Source organism: Nerophis ophidion, linkage group LG20, assembly GCF_033978795.1.
Source record: "Nerophis ophidion isolate RoL-2023_Sa linkage group LG20, RoL_Noph_v1.0, whole genome shotgun sequence".
NCBI lineage: Eukaryota > Metazoa > Chordata > Actinopteri > Syngnathiformes > Syngnathidae > Nerophis > Nerophis ophidion.
The window spans coordinates 5,326,998-5,344,565 of record NC_084630.1 but is presented as its reverse complement, the minus strand read 5'-3'; the positions used below and the strand labels follow the sequence as shown (position 1 = coordinate 5,344,565).

At 39.7% G+C, this 17,568-nt stretch overlaps 1 long non-coding RNA gene across 3 annotated transcripts in view; it reads left to right on the top strand.

Moving 5' to 3' along the window:
* Positions 1-17,568, top strand: part of LOC133538672 (uncharacterized) — a 146,848-nt gene that overhangs the window by 77,363 nt on the left and 51,917 nt on the right. For all 3 annotated transcript variants that reach the window (XR_009803080.1, XR_009803079.1, XR_009803078.1), the window contains exon 6: positions 6,028-6,289. This is a non-coding gene — a long non-coding RNA (uncharacterized LOC133538672). The remainder of the gene's footprint in view (positions 1-6,027; positions 6,290-17,568) is intronic.

Genomic DNA, 17,568 nt, shown 5'->3' with positions numbered 1-17,568 from the left:
CGGGGGCGGTTGGTCGGTCGGAGGAGTCAAGAGAGTCCACAGCTGCCTATTTGACAGGCGCACAAGGAACGACGCAAGCTCCGCTCATGGCTATGGTAAGAGCCGACTTATTACCACCATTTTCTCTCCGAAACCTGCCGGTTGACATGTGGTAGGGAACCATGTTCGCTTGACCACTCTGTTCCATAGTAAAGCATCGCAGTCATCTTTTGGGAATGTAAACAAGGAAACACCGGCTGTGTTTGTGTGGCTGAAGGCAGCCGCAATACACCACCTCCCACCTACATCTTTCTTCTTTGACGTCTCCATTATTCATTGAACAAATTGCAAAAGATTCAGCAACACAGAAGTCCAGAATACTGTGTAATTATGCGATTAAAGCAGACGACATAGCTGGGATCGGTGCTGGAACAAAATGTCCGCTACAATCCGTGACGTCACGCGCACGCATTACCATACGCGTCATCCTACCGCAATGTTTTCAACAGGATACTTAGTGTAAAATTTAAAACTGCAATTTAGTAAACTAAAAAGGCCGTATTGGCATGTGTTGCAATGTTAATATTTCATCATTGATATATAAACTATCAGACAGGTCCTAAACAGGTCCCCTAAAGCAGTGGTCCCCAACCTTTTTGTATCCGCGGACCGGTCAACGGTTAATAATTTGTCCCGCGGCCCGGGGGACAAATTTTTTTTCTTCTTTGAAAAAGGGACGTTTTTGTCATGAAAAAGGGAGTTTTTTGTGGTTGGTGCACTATTTGTAAGTGTATATTCTGTTTTTTATGTTGATTTAATAAAAAGAAAATACATTTTTTTTTTTTTTATAAAAAATTCTTTTGTGGCCCGGTACCGGGCCGCGGCCCGGTGGTTGGGGACCACTGCCCTAAAGGGAAACCCTTTTAAATGATAGTTAAATCCATTCTGAAGATGCCTAAGAAATTTTGTATATATTTAATTTAGGGCTGGGCAACGATTAAAATTTTTAATCGAAGTTAATCGCACTATTTCTCTGATTAATCGCGATTAACTGCATTGTATACGCAAAGCCCAATAATGAATTCAAAAGTAGTGTGTAGTGCACCTTTATTGGAATATTCTCCCACATGAACAAAAGCGCCAAAACATTTCTTGTGCAAACACAATTTAAATCAGTCCTTGTTAAACAGTAGCAGTTAAATAGCATATTTTATGAAAATCAACTCAAAATATGTAAATACAAACATTTAAGCTTATTGCCACTGCCAGGGTATTTAAGTTATCCTGTTTGTTATGGAAAATAAATATAATCTACATACAAATCTCTGAGCCACAATCATAACATCTGAACAGACAATTTCTGAGGTAACAGCAGAAACATTTTTTTTATCAGGGATCTTATGTTTAAAAAACCTATATTATAGGTAGTGGGCTGTTTTAGGGAATTTTGGATCAAATTATCCGTAGTAGCAATATTAATAATGTGTTTATTCTGCGTAGTGCACTTAAAATAATTATGACCATATCTAGGAATTGATATGATGGGAATTTTCCGATTGTTTGCTTGGTGCTTTGATAAACTGAACGCATATACATGGTACTATATTGTGATGTTATGAGCCAGGGAATAAAAGAACTACCCTACCCAGCATGCAACAGGAGTGACGAGCATGCGCGGTAGCCCGGTATAGGTTGTGTGTCGCCATGACGGCATCTTGTATGTTGTAATATGCACGCTCTGAAAGTAAACGTTAAGAACTCAGCCAACACTCCTGGTCTGCATTATTCATAAATAGACAGACAACACATATACTCCGCTGCTTCACAGGCCGCTGGATGTAGCCGGCAAAGTATTCCCATGCTAGCTAGCCGGTCTAGCAAGCACGCCTCATTCAGTCCAAAACGGCCCGATCTATCCACATTCAGAATTGTCTGGCGGTCGTAAGTGATCCCGGAGTGACCACGCTGTAAGCCAGCCATGAAATTTGCAGAATATTCCGGTATTTTTGCCAAATGTTCCATCTTTACCAAGAGCCCCTCGACGCCGGGCGACGCCATCTTGTTAAGAAAAGGCGTTAACAAAATAAAAGCATGTAAACAACATAGGCAAATGTGCGATAAAATAATTGTCGGCGTTAATAGATAGATGAGTTAACTCATAATTAACGCACTAATTTGCCCACCCCTAATTTAATTAGAACTTTTAAAAAAAAAATGCTCCTCAGTAGTCACATACAAATTTGTGTGAAATATGCAAAATTATTAAAATTAGGTCCCCGTGAACCATATTGACTCTTTTTTTTCCCCAGGGTCCCCAGTAAGAATGATCAGCACATTACTTCATCAATCCAGAGATTTAAAGATGTGTATGAGGTTTTTTTTTTATGCCTCCACAACCTGTAGAAAGGGTGGTCCCCACAAGTGATGATCAAAAACTTGGTCCTCATTGCAAATGATAACCAGTGTGTGTGTGTGTGTGTGTGTGTGTGTGTGTGTGTGTGTGTGTGTGAAACACACAGCGTGTGCGGCACAGCGCTGTCGACATGCCCCGAGGCCATTGTCTCACCTAGGGCGCCCGAAAGCACCGCACCTGCTGACTATAAACGCATTTACGCCTGCTCGGTGTGTGTGTTTGCTCTCTAAGCTCTAAGTAATAAGGTTGGCCACGCTGCATTCGCGATAAGGCATTAGGCTGGTGACCTCTGACCGCTCCCTCGCCTTAATGGGGGAAAGCATGCAGGCGGCAGGCGTTTAAACAAAGTGCTCCATGAATGTAAATTGTCGTCATGCGGTGTGAACGCACGAAGATTGAAAACGGTTGTTGGCTGCCAGGTGTTATTTCACTGTGCAGCTGTGCACGTCATCTCTGATATCCATGTGTGTGTTTTTCTTTTTTTTAGGCTTTTTTGTGATTTTTGTGAAAAAAATACTTTACAAAAGGTCTCAGAAATAATATCATTAAGATAGAGCAGTGCTGTCTGATGGGAAATGACAAACTATTGTGCTAGTTGGCCTAATATGATCTATATTTTAGGGAAAATGATAGCACACACACACTCCATTTAATGTTACTCATGGAAACATTAACACAGAGCATGTATAGTATAACTCAGTGGTTCTCAGTTGTGTAGTAGGCCCAAATATTCATTACAACCAAGCTTCAAGCAGACCTGTGAAGTGCAAATCATTTCAAGTGACTACCTCTTGAAGCCCATGGAGAGAATGCCAAGAGTGTGCAAAGCAGTAGTCAGAGCAAAAGGTGGCAATATTTTGAAGAAACTAGAATATAAATCATGTTTTCAGTTATTTCACCTTGTTTTGTTAAGTACATAACTCCACATGTGTTCATTCATAGTTTTGATCTCTTCAGTGACAATCTACAATGTAAATAGTCATGAAAATAAATAAAACTGTGTTAATTTATCATATATTTATGTGTATATATCCTTTTGGTCATTCCCGGGGCTTGTGTGTGTGTGTATGTGTGTGTGTATATATATATATATATATATATGTATATATATATATATATATATATATATATATATATATATATACGCAATGCTGGTTGGCTGTTACCGCTTTACGTGTAACCAATCAGATAGTTGTGTGGGTGGGACAATGCTGGGTGCTGCAGAGACGTACTGACAGAGGCAGTACGAAGCGCAGCAGCTTGTTAAGACATTAGTTTAGCACCAAATGATAATAAAAATACATTAAATAAAGTCAAATACAAATAAGGCAACAAGAGAAGTACCCTACACTTCTCTTTTGTAAAGTAAATATGAACAGCCACTATGCGCATCTACATCTACTAAATGATTTGCCTGAGAAGCTGGACAGGACAACAAAACAAAAATAAATAAATAAATACAAAAAAATAAAAGACTTTAGTTTAGGCGGTGGCTCTTTTGTTGTTAAGGTGACCGCCTTAACAACAAAGCGCTGCGGGAAACCCTGTATATATATGTATGTGTGTGTATGTATGTATATATATATATATATATATATATATATATATATATATATTTGTGTATGTATATGTACGTATGTATGTATTTGTATGTACATATTTATATATGTATGTATGTGTGTATATATGTGCGTGTGTGTGTATATATATATGTGTGTGTGTATGTATATTTATTCATATTTATTTATATTATTTATCCTTATATGTATTAAAATATATGTATTACTCGGTATAGCTCGGTTGGTAGAGCAGCCGTGTCAGCAACTTGAGGGTTGCAGGTTCGATTCCCGCTTCCGCCGTCCTAGTCACTGCCGTTGTGTCCTTGGGCAAGACACTTTACCCACCTGCTCCCAGTGCCACCCACACTGGTTTAAATGTAATTTAAATATTTGGGTTTCACTATGTAAAGCGCTTTGAGTCACTAGAGAAAAGCGCTATATAAATATAATTCACAATTCACACTACATGTATTTTAACCTTTATCTCTCCTCATGGTTTTTATTATTTTAAAGGTTTTATTATATGTACTTTCCAGCGATAATCAGGGGTTATCGGCCGTGCTGTGGCCATGGTCTGATGACGACCTGGTGCAGATGGCTCCTGTGATAGTGTTTACTCACCTGTCTCCTCTGTACTCAGCCATTCATTCATTTGTTCCTACGTGTGCACGTGTGTGTTTGTGTGTGTGATAATGAAGGGTGCGGGTCATTGGGGTATAGTTTTTAAGTCTGTAAAGCACTTTGCGTTACATTTTATGTAAGAAAAGTGCTTTATAAATGAATTTTGATTTGATTCGATGACATATTTTATTTCAAGTGTGTATATTTTAGTCATGCCGTCTTTACTTGATGCAACGTATTTCCTCAAAGCGTGTATCAGGTGGTCCGCCTGGTTCTTTGGCGGTTCTGAAGACTTTCGCCACCACTCCATTAGGCTGTAAGTGGAGGCGGAAGTGTATGAGAAGAGCGTGCGCATGTGTGTGTGTGTGTGACTTAGGCTGTATTGGGGTCAGGTTGGGAAATATAGAAGCTTCCAGGCACTCAGCACAGTAATTGAAAATCTATTTGGCTCAAAGTGAAGAGAGCGGACGAACGAGTGGAGAACAAATGAAAGAGGGAAAGACAGAGGCGAGGAGAAGGAGGAAGGGAGGGGTGTGTGTGTGTGTGTGTGTGTGTGTGTGAGACACAAAGATAATGTTGAGGGGGAGGTGGGAGGAAATTATGTTATTCTAGAAGGTGAAGTCAGTGGAGAAGATGAGGGAGGATGGAGTGGACAACAAGCAAAAACAACAGCTGAGAAAGTGTCCTACAAATGACCCCACAGTCACTGGTGATCTGTTAGTGTGTGTTAATAACGGTGTGATAGTAAACTGAAAGGTGGACTTTACACATTACCAATTTTTCAGGGATTTGAACCATTTTTTTCCATAAAAAAATAATGAAAATAGAAAATAAAATAGAATAAAGAAGCATTATTTACTGTACATGTCAACTTTTTAATGAATAATATTACTTGTCATAGACCAGGGGTGTCCAAAGTGTGGCCCAGGGGACTTTTGTTGCCCGCGGCTTAGTTTTTATTGGCCCATGACACGTTTTAAAGGCCTACTGAAATGGGATTTTCTTATTTAAACGGGGATAGCAGGTCCATTCTATGTGTCATACTTGATCATTTCGCGACATTGCCATGTTTTTGCTGAAAGGATTTAGTAGAGAACATCGATGATAAAGTTCGCAACTTTTGGTCGCTCATAAAAAAGCCTTGCCTGTACCGGAAGTAGCAGGCGATGTGCGCGTGACGTCACGAGTTGTGGAGCTCCTCACATTCTCACATTGTTTATAATCATGGCCACCAGCAGCGAGAGCGATTCGGACCGAGAAAGCGACGATTTCCCCATTAATTTGAGCGAGGATGAAAGATTTGTGGATGAGGATAGTGAGAGTGAAGGACTAGAAAAAAAATAAAAATATTCAAAAAAGACAGGGCAGCGGGAGCGATTCAGATGTTATTAGACACATTTACTAGGATAATTCTGGAAAATCCCTAATGTGCTTATTGTGTTACTTGTGTTTTAGTGAGATTATATAGTTGTACCTGGAAGTCGGAGGAGTGTTGCCACGGGTGTGGTGACCGCCAGTGTCTCTGAGGGAAGCCATGTTTCTCGAGGAGGCGAAGCGAAGGCAGCCGGTCGGGCCGGGCTGAGCTTTTTTTCCCCCCTCCTCCACAGTGGAAGCATCCCACGTTCAGGGGCGGCCAGTCGGAGGAGAGAACAGAGTCCGCAGCTGCCTCTTGGACAGGTGCACGAGGAGTGACGCAAGCTATCCGCTCATGTCTACGGTAAGAGCCGACTTATTACCACAATTTTATCACCGAAACCTGCCGGTTGACATGTGGTAGAGAACCATGTTCGCTTGACCGCTCTGTTTCATAGTAAAGCTTCACCTTCGGGAATGTAAACAAGGAAACACCGGCTGTGTTTGTGTTGCTAAAGGAAGCCGCAATACACCGCTTCCCACCTACGTCTTTCTTCTTTGACGTCTCCATTATTAATTGAACAAATTGCAAAAGATTCAGCAACACAGATGTCCAGAATACTGTGTAATTATGCGATTAAAGCAGACGACTTATAGCTGGGATCGGGCTGGAACAAAATGTCTGCTACAATCTGTGACGTCACGCACACGCGTCATCCTACCGCGACGTTATCAACAGGATTATTCGTGCAAAATTTTACATTGCAATTTAGTAAACTACAAAGGCCGTATTGGCATGTGTTGCAATGTTAATATTTCATCATTGATATATAAATTATCAAAATGTGTGGTCGGTAGTAGTGGCTTTCAGTAGGCCTTTAAAGGCCAAAATAAAACACACGCCGGATTAGAGGACGACACAGAAAAAGTAGAACATGCAATTTTGAGCGAAATTTTGTGTGGATGTTGATACTTAGATGCTATTGTTAGCATGCTAGAAAGCATCAAGTACCAAGTTATATGACTATAAAGCAACTGCATGCAAAATTAGCCCAGAAAAAGTTGGCATGCTAACAGTTAGCAAGTATCAAGTACCGATTAAGTTTTATGTTTCTCGCCAAGTGGCCAATGCTACTGTAGTATTGATATGTGCAGTTAATTTAGCCATTTGTATGTTAAGTGAAAGTTAAAGTACCAATGATTGTCACACACACACTAGGTGTGGTGAAATTATTCTCTGCATTTGACCCATCTCCTTGATTACCCCCTGGGAGGTGAGGGGAGCAGTGAGCAGCAGCGGTGGCTGCGCCCCGGGATCATTTTGGTGATTTAACCCCCAATTCCAACCCTTGATGCTGAGTGCCAAGCAGGGAGGTAATGGGTCCCATTTTTATAGTCTTTGGTATTAGAAAGTGACCGAAAATTTAGGGCAGAACTACGTAGAATATTCATTGTTACTGACAAACACAGCTAAGATGTGGATGTTGTTTTCAGGTAGTTTGGCACGGGGGTCCCCAAACTACGGCCAGCAGAAAGTCACAACTCAAAAAAAAAAAAAGTTATTTTATTTTTTAAATTAAATCTGCCCTGTCTAATCCATTTTATACTGCTTGATTCTTTCGGTGTCTCCTCGCCGCTCACGCAAATCACATTGTCTGTCTAAAAAAATGCATTTTCCCATCAATAACGTGACATCAATCCGCTCGGAATTTCTATATATATATATATATATATATATTAGGGGTGTGGGGAAAAAATCGATTTGAATATGAATCGAATCATTTTTAAAAAATATTTTTTTATTTTTTTATTTAATACACATCGTCTGTAGCCGCAGCCACGCAAACCCACTGAAATGGCGACAAAACGCTCGTCGGGTGTGCTTCTGCAGGTTAAATGGCATCAGTGCTACAACTACAGTCATAGTATTAAAAAAAACAAACACGTTTTTATAAATAACAATGCAATCCAATTCCAAAACCGAACCTGACCCAGCAACACTCAGAACTGCAATAAACAGAGCAATTGAGAGGAGACACAAACACCACACAGAACAAACCAAAAGGAGTGAAACAAAAATAAATACTATCAACAACAGTATCAATATTAGTTATAATTTCAGCATAGCAGTGATTAAAAATCCCTCATTGACATTATCATTAGACATTTATAAAATTAATAAAAAAGAACAATAGTGTCACAGTGGCTTACACTTGCATGGCATCTCATAAGTTTGACAACACACTGTGTCCAATGTTTTCACAAAGATAAAATAAGTCATATTTTTGGTTCCTTTAATAGTAAAAAAAAAATTACATTATTGCAATCAGTTGATAAAACATTGTCCTTTATAATTATAAAAGCTTTTTAAAAAAAAACATCTACTACTCTGTTAGCATGTCAGCAGACTAGGGTAGATCCTGCTGAAATCTATGTATTGAATGAATACAGGATCGTTTTGAATTGGAAAAATATCGTTTCTGAATCGAGAATCGAATCGAAAAAAAATCGATATCGAATCGTGACCCCAAGAATCGATATTGAATCGAATCGTGGGACACCCAAAGATTCCCAGCCCTAAAATATATATATATATATATATATATATATATATATATATATATATATATATATATATAACCCAATGTGGCCCCCAAGTCAACAAGTTTGGAGACCCCTGGTTTAGCATATATAGATAGACCTATACATTGTATTGTTTCTAGTATCTTTGAAGTAGCAAATGTATCAAAGTGGCCTCCGCAGCCTTCAATTTTTAATGTGTGCAACTCTCACTAGACAAAGTTTGGACACCCCTGTCATAGACACGTACGAAATTCCCATTCAGTGTCTGAAAAAAAGACCACCTCAAAAAAACTGAACTCAGCTCTCCAAATACTACCATAATGACTTCCATTAAAGTACAGGGGCATGGTAGGCATAAGTATTCAATAGAAAGTAAAAAGTACATTTGTTATCTTTGGCCACGCTAACATTACACACAGTTTGAACAGTATCACTGTGTTTAAATACAGAAAATAAAACACCGTACTTGAATCAAGTGATTCTTTGAAGTACCACTAGCTGGAACCTGCGCATTACTAGTGGTACACGTACCACGGTTTTAAAATCACGTATAGCCAGTTAGTTGTGAAGTCTCGCCCATGTCCCGTCAAAGACGTTTTGCCTGATGGCAGCCATGTTTTTCAATAAAATATTGCTCAAGTTTTACCGATAAGTGCTTGTAGGTTCTCGAAAGGTGTGTACAAACTTCCATAGTTGTCCGGCTAAACACACTAAAGCGGGGGTCGGCAACCTGCGGCTCTTTAGCACCGCCCTAGTGGTTCCTTGGAGCTTTTTCCAAAATTTAAAAAGATGAGGGGGTTGGGGAGGAGACCCTGCCCCAAGTGGAGGAGTTCAAGTACCTAGGAGTCTTGTTCACGAGTGAGGGAAGAGTGGATCGTGAGATCGACAGGCGGATCGGTGCGGCGTCTTCAGTTGTGGTGAAGAAGGAGCTGAGCCGGAAGGCAAAGCTCTCAATTTACCGGTCGATCTACGTTCCCATCCTCACCTATGGTCATGAGCTTTGGGTCATGACCGAAAGGATAAGATCACGGGTACAAGCGGCCAAAATGAGTTTGGATCTCTCCCTTAGAGATAGGGTGAGAAGCTCTGCCATCCGGGAGGAACTCAAAGTAAAGCCGCTGCTCCTTCACATCGAGAGGAGCCAGATGAGGTGGTTCGGGCATCTGGTCAGGATGCCACCCGAACGCCTCCCTAGGGAGGTGTTTAGGGCACGTCCGACCGGTAGGAGGCCACGGGGAAGACCCAGGACACGTTGGGAAGACTATGTCTCCCGGCTGGCCTGGGAACGCCTCGGGATCCCCCGAGAAGAGCTAGACGAAGTGGCTGGGGGAGGGAAGTCTGGGCTTCCCTGCTTAGGCTGTTGCCCCCGCGACCCGACCTCAGATAAGCGGAAGATGATGGATGGATGGATGGAGGGAGAAATATATATTTGTTGTTTTAATATGGTATGTGTAGGGGGACAAACATGACACAAACTGTTCTAAACGTTAGAAATCCCACTGTTTACTATAAACATGCTTCACTGATGAGAGTATTTGGCCAACGCCGTTTTGTCCCCCTATTTTCAACTGTCTTTGAACCCACCATGAATTTGATTAACAAGGACCCCGACATAAACAAGTTGAAAAACTTATTCGGGTGTGACCATTTAGTGGTCAATTGTCCGGAATATGTACTGTACTGTGCAATCTACTAATAAAAGTTTCAGTCAATTAATCAAACCGTAGTTTTACATGTACAACTTTCTCCAACACTGCCACAGAAAGACGTCTTTTATGCCACTCCTCCTTTGTCTCATTTTGTCCACCAAATGTTTTATACTGTGCTTGAATGCACAAAGGTGAGCTTTGTTGATGCCGTTGACTTGCGTGGAGTGGTAATAATATATGCTAACATGCTATTTAGGTTAGCTGTGTGTGTGTAGCCATTCAAAGCTCTCACTGATGGAAGGAGGTTTTGGCTCCAAATCTCACGATACATGGCCTCATTCATTCTTTCCTTAACACGGATCAATCGTCCTGTCCCCTTAGCAGAAAAACAGCCCCAAAGCATGATGTTTCCACCGCCATGCTTCACAGTAGGTGCGGTGTTCTTGGGATGCAACTCAGTATTCTTCTTCCTCCAAACACGAGGAGTTGAGTTTATACCAAAATGGATACATGGATGATACAGCAGAGGATTGGGAGAATGTCATGTGGTCAGATGAAACCAAAATAGAACTTTTTGGTATAAACTCAACTCGTCATGTTTGGAGGAAGAAGAATACTGAGTTGCATCCCAAGAACACCATACCTACTGTGAAGCATGGGGGTGGAAACATCATGCTTTGGGGCTGTTTTTCTGCTAAGAGGACAGGACGATTGATCCGTGTTAAGGAAAGAATGAATGGGGCCATGTATCGTGAGATTTTGAGCCAAAACCTCCTTCCATCAGTGAGAGCTTTGAATGGTTGACCAAATACTTATTTTCCACCATAATTTACAAATAAATTCTATAAAATTCCTACAATGTGAATTCCTGATTTTTTTTTTCACATTCTGTCTCTCACAGTTGAAGTGTACCTATGATGAAAATGACAGACCTCTGTCATCATTTTAAGTGGGAGAACTTGCACAATCGCTGGCTGACTAAATACTTTTTTGCCCCACTGTATTTCCTTGGTGGAGGTAACAAGAAAGCCGACAATCATTAAGTCCGTAAGAACAATTGATGTGTTTGTGTTTGTGTGCGTGTGTGTGTGTGTGTGTCATGGTGAGGGCAGGGGAATTAGTGTGTGTGTGTGTGTGTGTGTGTGTGTGTGTGCGTGCCTGGGGGCTCTTCCCAGTAAATGTGTTGTGCTCCTCCAATAAGTTGTCTAATGATACTGCACACTCTAATAACACTGCTGTCCCACTTCAACACGTTTACACTTTAATGCAAGTCCAATCAAATGCAATTATTGTGTGTGTGTGTGTGTGTGTGTGTGTGTGTGTGTGTGTGTGTGTGTGTGTGTGTGTGTGTGTGTGTGTGTGTGTGTGTGTGTTCAAAGGTCGGCCGCTTTTCCTCACTAATGAATTTAAACACAGAGGATGACTGGACGAGAAGGTGAAAGGTGGCGTGAGAGGTCTCGTGTGAGATGTTGGAGCAAGAGTGTTTGTTTTGAAGATGAGAAAAACACATTGTGCACCTTTTAACCTCTTTACCGCCCTAGTGGATGAAGACTCCTTTTTTTAATGTGCGGGATTTAACGGCAGCGATGTATGAAAAATGTAATAGATCCGTTAATAACTGTATTATACAGGTAAGGTTTATTTTGTTGCCGTAAAGTGTAAAAAGAAGTGAAGCGCTGTTAAACCGGAGATTTGTTCTATAAAACATGTTGACTCTCACCAAGTGTCTTTTACAACTAGTCCATGAAGAATCCTCTTCCTTCCTTCCGCTTCCTCTTCCTCCCTGTCCGGGTCACATCAAAGGCAGAGGGCCGACCTTTGACCCCATGACCCCATTTTGGAAGCTTTACGAAGCAGCGGGGCGAGAATCCATTAGCTACAGCGACAATGAAAACATACAAGGAGCCCGACTGGACTTGTACTCAGGTGAGGCAAATCATTATTATTGGATTGAATTTGCAAGCAAAGACTACTCACATTGTAATATTAAAAATAAAACACCTTTTAAATGTTATTGCTGTGAGGATACGGTTGGAAACATGAAGCTGTAAAGCAATTTATTTTTTTTAAAGGAAAGTCTCATATTTTTGACAAAAGAAATTTTTATTCTAAAAAAATAAATGAATAATATTTTTTAACCAAAACATAGGCTGTATGGAAAAAAGAATATATATATTCTAGGAAAATTATGTATTTTTTTATAGCAAAAGTCATATTTTAGACATTTTTTTTTCAAATTATACTTCAAGAGTGAGGTTTAAAATTATGAGATGAAATTAAGGTTTGAAAAATAATAGTGTTTTGGGAATAAAAGGTTTATTTTCAAGACAAATGTGTCATATTTTACAAAACAGTTGTATTTATTTATCTTTAATATTACAAAATTAAGTCGTATATGAAGAGTTTTTTTTTAAACAATTAAAAAAAGGTATTTATTTTTTACCCAAAATTTCATTCCTTTGTTTTTGTCCTCAAAATTCTGAACAAAATACCTCATAATGATAAAAAAGTTGTATCTGTTTTTTAAATGTAAATTTTTGGGGGGGAAATGTGTTAGAAATAAAAAGCAACAAGGTATATTGTAGTATTCTGTCGAATTTTGAGGACAAAAAAATATTTATTGCATTTTGGAAAAAGGCTGTAACTTGAAATGTGGAAAAAGGGAAGCCCTGTGAATACGTCCTAGATAAACTACATATATATATATATATATGTATGTATGTATGTATGTATGTATGTATGTATGTATGTATAATATATATGTATATATATATATATGTATAATATATACATGTGTATGTATCTAGTATATATATATATATATATATATATATATGTGTATATGTATGTATATATATATATATATATATATATATATATATATATATATATATATATATATATATATATGTATATATGTATGTGTGTGTGTGTGTGTGTATATATATTTATTTATTTTTTTGTAAACTTTTTTTATGGTTCTTTTCTAAAATCTACAACTTTGCTCTTCAAGACATCAGACTTTATTCTCATAGTAAACATGTTTTTCCCCTTTTTGGCCCTAATAGTCCTTTGTAGACACCATTGTTATTTGTGGGTGTATTTTTATGTATATGTTTTTGTGTGTGTGTGTGCGTGCATGTTAACGGCGGCAAGACTCCATTCAAAGTAGGCCTCAAACGCCGCGTCCTGTTTTTATATCTGTCCCAATGAGTAACTTATCTAAAGTGTTTGCCCTGGCGTGCAGCCGCTCGTTAGTATTCCACCGCACACCTCGGAGAAGCCATTAGCATAGAAACGCACACATTCACATGCAGATGGGTAGCTCTGAGCCTCTTAGCCGGGCGGCTAATGGCGCTAGCCACTTAATTAAGGTCACTTATGTGTAAACTCTGTTAGCATGGGCGCTAATAACTACTGGCCAGACAATGGGGACGTGTGTGCGTGCGTGCGTGCGTGCGTGCGTGCGTGTGTGTGTGTGTGTGTGTGTGTGTTAATGATAGGACCGTAAAGCCTGACCTGCAGCCTCCATTACCGCCTGCTTATTAAGTGGTTTGTTTTGCAGAGTGCCTCTTAAAGGTGATATCATTGAAACTGGACATCAGCACACATATTGGAGGTGTGTGTGTGTGTGTGTGTGTGTGTGTGTGTGTGTGTGTGTGTGTGTGTGTGTGTGTGTGTGTGTGTGTGTGTGTGTGTGGTCTAAACAAGAAAAGAGATAAAGTGTCCACAGTGAAAGCCATGTGGAAAGTGAATATCCGGCACCTGGTTAATTTATGGCCCCCTTGCTTTCCTCCTCGTCTCCTTCGCTCCAGTCCTCCCTTCCGGCGCCTCTCAGGTCGCCTTGTCTAGAAACAATTAGTTTACCCCCTCACGCCCTAAGCAGGCCAAGCGCTCGTTGCAGTTTGGTGTGGTTTTTTTGTTTGCAGCGTGTGGACAACTTTGGGTGTCGTACTGCTTGGCCCTTTTCCAACCAGAAGTTCAGGAGCTTTAGGGTCCTGGAACCTTTAGTTCCTGGAACTAGAGGTTCCTGTCAAAGTGTGTGGTTTGTGTCTCCACCGCATTTCCCAGTTCAACTTACACTGATAAGTTGTTTAGTATACCGTATTTCCTTGAATTGCCGCCGGGGCGCTAATTAATTTAAAACCTCTTCTCACCCCTGCGCTTACCAAAGGCATGCGGTAAAAGTAAGCATGCGCTAATCATTTTAAAACCTCTTCTCACTCCGGCACTTACCAAAGGTGTGCAGTAAAAATTTGAGTGTGATGTAAGCTTGGACCTTAAATCTTTCTGAATAGCCCTTAATCTTCTTCCCTTTATGCGATTTCAAATTACCGGTATTGAAATCAGCCTCCTCCAAAATGATGACAGGGGAAGTGTCACTCGTGACGTCACGAGTTTGACCAGGCGGTAATACTAAGCATGCGCTAATTATTTTGCGAAGCAAGTTTGACCCGGCAGTATTTCAAGGCAGGTGCATACTATATGTCCTGCGGCAATTCAAGGAAATATGTTATTTCTCCACTGATATCATGTAAATAACCAGACTATTACAGTGGTCGGGAACCTTTCTGGCTGAGAGAGCCATACAAGCAAAATATTTTAAAAAGTATTTCCGTGAGAGCCGTATAATATTTTTTTTTAAGACTGAATACAACTAAATGAATGCATTTTTAAGTAAATCCAACATTTTTAGAGTATAATAAGTGCTACGATCCGCTGCCCGGATCATATTATGATTCGATTTTTGAGTCTTTTGTGTTTTCTGTTGGTTTAGGACTCCTTCGGTTCCTGTTTGTGCACCTCTCAGTTGGTTACCATAAGGAGTGTGGGGAAAAATCGATTCGAACACGTTGTGCAATTCAGAATCGATTCTCTTTTTTTTACATTTATATATATTTTTTTAAATTATTATTTTTTTTTTATCAATCCAACAAACCACTACACAGCAATACCATAACAATGCAATCCAATTCCAAAACCAAACCTGACCCAGCAACACTCAGAACTGCAATAAACAGAGCAATTGAGAGGAGACACAAACACCACACACAACAAACCAAAAGTAGTGAAACAAAAATGAATATTATCAACAACAGTATCAATATTAGTTATAATTTCAGCATATCAGTGATTAAAAATCCCTCATTGACATTATCATTAGACATTTATAAAAAAGAACATTAGTGTCACAGTGGCTTACACTTGCATCGCATCTCATAAGCTTGACAACACACTGTGTCCAAACACGACGAGTTGAGTTTATACCAAAATGGATACATGGATGATACAGCAGAGGATTGGGAGAATGTCATGTGGTCAGATGAAACCAAAATAGAACTTTTTGGTATAAACTCAACTCGTCGTGTTTGGAGGAAGAAGAATACTGAGTTGCATCCCAAGAACACCATACCTACTGTGAAGCATGGGGGTGGAAACATCATGCTTTGGGGCTGTTTTTCTGCTAAGGGGACAGGACGATTGATCCGTGTTAAGGAATGAATGAATGGGGCCATGTATCGTGAGATTTTGAGCCAAAAACCTCCTTCCATCAGTGAGAGCTTTGAATGGTTGACCAAATACTTATTTTCCACCATAATTTGCAAATAAATTCTTTATGTGAATTCCTGAATTTTTTTTTTTCACATTCTGTCTCTCACAGTTGAAGTGTACCTATGATGAAAATGACAGACCTCTGTCATCATTTTAAGTGGGAGAACTTGCACAATCGCTGGCTGACTAAATACTTTTTTGCCCCACTGTATTCAAATTCCTCATGCCTCCAGGGACATATTTCCTGAGTTTATAAACATATTATACAATTTGAAAAAAGGAAAAAAAGATTTTGTGATGCTAAAAAAATTATCGATGTAATCATAGTAATATCGATGTTGCGATCCGCTGCTCGGATCTACACATATTATTAGTTTTTTTTTCCATTCTTGTATCACTTTTCGTCAAGTGACTGTCTATTTCCTGTTTAGCCTGTCACCATGGTAACTCATCAGTCCACCTGCTACTCCCGGTCCACACACACCTGTTTTGTCTAATCACCCTCCTATTTAAGCCAGCCTCTTTGTTCATTTCTTTCTGGGTTTATAGTTTGCTCTCACGCAACTGTATACGGCTGGTTTTGATCGTTTTGCTTTCACGCAATTGGTATGTATATTCCCACTAGCTTTTACGCTAACCATTTTTTTATTTCAGCTCACATGCCGAGGAATTGTTTTTCTGTTTTTGTGTGCTTTCTTGCCAGCTTAGTTGTTTACTTTTACTTCCTAGTTCTCATACTGTCGTTTTTGGTTTGCCTTTTCCTAAGCTCCAGTGTTTCTGTTCAGAGCACCTTTTTGTTATTTAGAATACATTTATTATATCTTGCCTCTTGCTGTATTCATGTCTACGCATCCACGAAGGGACATTCCCGGCAGCACTGTGCCCACCAGTCTTCACAATCGACTAAATACCCTCTTGTACTTGGTATCATTACAGTGGATGTCAGGTGTAGATCCACCAATGGCATTTGTTTACATTGTGATACCGGTGAGCTATGGTGTGTAGTGAAGCATGTTTAGCTATTCCTCGTCCTGCAGGGATGATACTTGTAAGAATCGTACTTTATTTGTCGCCATGGAGGCGAGGATTAGTGATTTAGAAGTGACTAAAACACTGCCGACTGGGGCTGGACTTTAGCCGCTAGCTAGCCATGTCTTAAAGTACCTCTTCCTGAGAGCCTTTTAGTGTTATAACTTCACATTTAGCTTAATTTTTTAAACCAAACTGAATCCATTCTTCAATTTCTTTACTGGTGTATCATACAACCCTATGTCCAACAGTCATAAAGTCATCCTCTCAGTAAATTATAAAGTCCTGAGGGTCAGGTGATTCCTTGAGGTCTATTTTAACTGTAAATAACAATATATAAATAATACATGTCAGTGTTTATCTCACGCCGACAACACAAACACATTAATCACTTTAGCATTAGCTTGTTAGCATTAGCATTCTGTTCACTCGGGTTGCAGCTAATATAGACTGACCATACGTCCTCTTTTGCCCGGACATTTCCTCTTTTACAGGCCTGTCCGGGCTGTCTGGGCGGGGTTTCCTAAATGCCTCAAATGTCCGGCGTTTTGAGTCAGGAGGTTGTCTGAGACCCCTGATCCAAAACGAATGTAAAGTATCAAACAACAGAGGAATAAGTGATTATTACATTTTAACAGAAGTGTAAATAGATCATGTTAAAAGAGAAAATAAGCAGATTCTAACAGTAAATAAACAATTGGATTAATTATTCATTTTTACAGATTGTCTTTTATAATGTTTACAAAATAAAAGCATGATAAATGACACAATATGTTACTGCATGGGTGTCAAACTCTGGCCCGCGGGCCAAATTTGGCCCGCCGTGTAA